The 4909-nt window shown below is 35.4% G+C and overlaps 1 long non-coding RNA gene across 1 annotated transcript in view; it reads left to right on the top strand.

Moving 5' to 3' along the window:
• Nucleotides 1–542, top strand: part of LOC107835620 (uncharacterized) — a 17289-nt gene extending 16747 nt beyond the window's left edge. The window contains exon 3 of the long non-coding RNA XR_001661427.1: nt 352–542. This is a non-coding gene — a long non-coding RNA (uncharacterized LOC107835620). The remainder of the gene's footprint in view (nt 1–351) is intronic.
• Nucleotides 543–4909: the final 4367 nt, after the last annotated feature.

The raw sequence follows: 4909 nt of genomic DNA, 5'->3' as shown, positions 1-4909 counted from the left end.
TCACGAATCAACCTATTACTTATTAGCCTTCTTTGAAGTTAGCTAATACTAGTTATCTAACCAACTAGCTAACATTACTGCCTATACTTTATTTTACATGTGTATTATTTGTGTGTGCGTGACTGTGTGTTTCTCTGTGTGTGACTGACACCCTGGATGAGAAAACCAAAGAGAAAATGTGTTGAATGACATGCAAAACCTGTTAATCAATGTGTTCAAGGTTCTTTCTTTTATTATCTCAATGAATAAAATAATAATTCATAGCTATATAAATAAATGCATAAATAAATGAGCTGAAAAATAATTGAGTGCCTTCTCCGGGTCGGGGGAGACGTTCTGCCCCAAGTGGAGCGGGAGATCGACAGGCGGATTGGTGCAACGTCTGCAGCGAAGCAGGCGCTGTACCGGTCTGTCGAGGTGAAGAGAGAGCTGAGCCAAAAAGCGAAGCTCTTGATTTGCCGGTCAATTTAAGTTCCTACTCTCATCTATGGTCATGAGCTTTGGGTCATGTCCAAAAGAACAAGGTCACAGATACAAGCGGCCAAAATTAGTTTTAGTTTTTTAGGGTGTCTGAGCTCTCCCTGAGAGAGAGAAGCTCAGTCATCCGGGAGGGACTCAGAGTAGAGCCGCTGCTCCTTCATGCCGAGAGGAGCCAAATGAGGTGGCTCGGGCATCTGGTTAGGATGCCTCCTGGACACCTCCCAGGTGAGGTGACTAGGGCACGTCCCACCAGGAGGAGCCCCCGGGGAAGACCCAGGACACACTGGAGGGACTGTGTTTCCCAGCTGAGCTGGGAACGCCTTGGGATTCTCTGGGAAAAGCTGGAACAAGTGGCTGGGAGAGGGAAGTCTGAGCCTCCTTACTTAGGTTGTTGACCCCACAACCTGACCCTGGATAAACAGAAGAAAATGGATGGATGGATGGATGGATGGATGGATGGATGGATGGATGGATGGATGGATGGATGGATGGATGGATGGATGGATAAATAAATGCACATACATACACACAGCACAATAGAATACAGACAGTAATGTTAGCTATAGCTAGATTAGCTAGCTAGTTTCAAGAAACTTGCTCTTTCTTTCCCCCCGCCCTCACACACACACCCCACACACACATAATGGACTTTGACATTGTTCCAGTATTGCTGTTGTAAAATTGCTGTTGTTGTCATTTTGTTTTAAAAATGTTCTACAAATCGTCATAAATGTTCTACAATTTGTTCTAAAAACACTTAAAAAAGTGAAAAAATTAAAATACTTCAAAAATGAAATAACTCTTGTGTGAAATAAAACACAGCAGAAAGTATCATACTAAACATTATTTTGAATCAAAATGACAAAAGTAGCATAAAAACACATTGATTTAAACAAGGGTTCAAAAAGACCCTCTCATGGAAGGCTGTATAGTCAATAAGTCATGCATCAGAGGCTTAAGATGAGTACAAACAATAAGCTGAAGAGAATTAAGTTATTTAATTTTTTTTATTAAACAAAATGTTGAGTTTTATAGACAGTGTATAAATGAACAAACATCTGAACCCACTCAGCCTGCATGTAACTTATACTGAATTGGTGGACATCTGTTTTTTTTTTGTTTGTTTATTTTTAATGTCTTTGAGATAGTTTTGTCTGCTAAGACAAAGAATGCATTGTTCATTATTTTATATTGCAAAACTGCAAATTTAAATAAAAGTTGAAAATCTTGTAGCGGAATAAAGACATTTTAAATAAACAAGTTACCTTGCACATAAAACCTTAATGTTTTCACAGCACTCAGTGGACTTCTCAAGTGCAAACACATTTTCTAGTTTTCTAATAACAATAAGTTAGGAGATAAAGATAAAGTTTAAAGACCAAGCTTGGAGTAATACATGTAAAGGAGTTGATCATTGAATGAACTTGAGAAGACTTGTAGCTATGTCTAAATTTGATTGAACTGGTTCATTGGCATCAGATGTTTTTTACAAGCAAAGGAACAAGCACACCAAAGTGTTGGTGCTTCTCTGTTTAATACTTTCTTTCTTTTTTATCTTCTTAGATGTTTATATTTGTACCAGTGCATTTTTTTAATCTACGTATTATTTGATCACTGACTACATCCTTACATTATAAGTTCTTTCTTTGTGAGCCACGACACTTTCGATAAAAACAAGCACAGAATGTTTTTCGAACTGCAGTGGCTCCATCTACAGGCGTAAACCTGAACATGCAGATTCTTTTCTGTGCGAGGATGTACTGTCAATCTATTAACTAGATAAGTTTTCCATCAAGTCTTATTATGTAAGACGTAATGCATCATGTTGAGCATATTTTGGTTTAAATAATAAAAGGGGATTTTTGCTATACGTTCGCAGTCATATAAAATACTAAACTGTAATGAAGCAATAATAACCAGTGGGATAATTGTATTCTAAGTTGTTGTTTTCTCAATTTAGGTTCCATTTGTATTTCTAGATCAAATGAAATCTCACATATGTGCGAGGATGATTGTTTTGAAAAGTTAAAAAAAAAGTGGACACCTTTGATGAATAATCATTAGACTTTCTGCATGTTTAATAATAGAAAAAATTAGAAAAATATCATATATGCTTATTGAAGCTAAGAATTTATCATTAATATCTGCATCTAATACTGGACTCTAACTCTAATACTGTCAGCAGTTTTTTTTAAGTTCTGGATCTGAGTCTTGACTTAATTTAAAGAAGGACTAGAAACAAGAAAATATTAGTTTTTCCATCTATCCAATTTTTTCCTCTCATTAGAAAGCCTTGTGACACTATCCAGCTCCACAACAGGTATTTTAATGACATGTCAAGGGCAAGTGCCGATGTAGGACCTAGAGGAAAAGAGGCAGATGTCTTAAACCACCTCAGCAGACTCTTTTGATGCAGTGGAGCAGTAGCTCTAATCCAACCTTACACATCTTCACCCCTCATTTCTAGGAAGGAACTAAGCACCCTATGAAGACCATTGACTTCTGCTACTTCTTCAAATCAAATATGTTTCGTGGAAGAGGGAAGCAGCGATGGGTTTTCTGAAAATAAACCCCTAGTCGGACTCAAACACAACCAACAACAAAATCAAACATAAAATGCTAAGAAGAAACAATACCTTTTAGTTCTCTGCAACTAAAAGGTATCGATTCACCGACTGTTAATGAGTTAATGTTGGAGGTGATTCATTTAGAATTCTAGGAAAAATATGGATTTTTGTTTCTAGTTGCTTGCGCATGACACAGATTTAACAGTTACACCCAGTGTAACTCTAATACTTATGTAATATGTAATAGTTGTTAAGCTATTACTTGGTACTGTTCATGGGACTATCGTAATTAATTTATAATTTCCAGATTTTTTTTTTCAGACTGCTTATATCTAATCCAAAGTTATTAGTTATTTTACAGAGTTTTGCTCAGTTGACATATTACTGTCTTTTAAGCATCGTTTGCAGGTCAACATGTCAAACATTGTATAAAATCGCAAACAAACAATGAGATTCAATTAGCTAATGCACGCATGAGCATTCATATTTGATTAATAATTAATATGCACATCATTGATTAAAGGAGGAACTAGGAAGCTGGCCAGAGCGGCTAAGAATTTATGATTTACTTTTATGAGCCATTTATTGCGCCTGCATAGTGACGCAGTCGGTAGCATGGCTGTCTTGAAGCGATATGATTCTTGGTTCCAATCCTGGCCTGAGTTCTTTCTGCTTTGAGTTTACATGTCAACAGAAAGCACTTTGCATCAAATAAAAAAAACAAAGTTATTGAAAAACAACAGCTTCAGTGTATTTTCTTTTCAAGTAGAAGTAAAAAGTAAAAAGTAATCATTCAGGAAGAAGTGAAAATAAAAACTACTGGTTAAAAAAGGCTACTCAAGTACTAAGTAGTTTATCACAACATTGTTTAATCAGAAACATGTTTTCAAGTCAAAATTTTTTCACTACATAAAGCTGCTGGTATCAATAAGCTTCTGTATGCATTAAAACAGTGTAAAGTTCTCCCAGTTGCAATATATTAATTGACAATCTAAATGACATCACAGGCTCAAAACACAATATTATAGCAATAAATAAAGTTTGTGGGGGGAACAAAATAAGTCTTTACCATAAATTGTGTAGTATGGTAATTTTTTATTTCTTTGTTTGTTTAAATAGTCTTGTTTTACATTCAGTAAAGTACCTACAGGTGTCAAGAGTCACCAGAAGATGTACCCTAGAGCCGGACTTAAAAATATTTGTAATTAAGTTGGAATAAAAAGCATGGTTTAGCAAAACTACTCATTTGTTTCAAAAAGCTTCTCAAATAAATACACACTTACTACCTCTGGGAAAGACATACAGAAATGCATAGATAATAAAGATGATGAGGACTGAGGAAACACTTTATTGATGAGGAGAAGAAGGAGACATAAAAATTAGGAGCATATACATTCAATAATCCAGAAAGACAGAAAGACAAAGAAAAGTTTTATGTCAAAAAACAACATTGTGTGAACAAACATTGTGATGTCTCTCTGTTTATTTATTAATTGTCCTGTAAAATTCTAAGCTTACATAAATATAAAGGAACCCACTTTTTAATCATTTATGATAGCTGTATACTCTTAATATTTTGTTGCACATTGCTGTACAATTTTATGATGAAATTTCTGACGGTAAGGTGAGAGGTTTGTCAACATGGCACATCCTGGAACATACCAAAGTTGGAGGGGTGGCAGGTTTGTGATAACCTATTTCTGCCTCTGTTTTTTAAAGCCACGGTAATTCCAATTGGTTTTGTTTTGCTACATTATATACTCTAAAATATGAGTATTTGGTTTATAATAGAAGCTAGAACACAAATAGTTACTTTATTGATCATAATATTCTTAAGTCACCCCCAGCTGTCGGTGTGAAAG

This window comes from Poecilia formosa, unplaced genomic scaffold, assembly GCF_000485575.1.
Source record: "Poecilia formosa unplaced genomic scaffold, Poecilia_formosa-5.1.2 Scaffold16, whole genome shotgun sequence".
Taxonomy (NCBI): Eukaryota; Metazoa; Chordata; class Actinopteri; order Cyprinodontiformes; family Poeciliidae; genus Poecilia; species Poecilia formosa.
The sequence above is the reverse complement of the archived record's forward strand: the minus strand, read 5'-3'. Positions and strand labels throughout refer to the sequence as shown.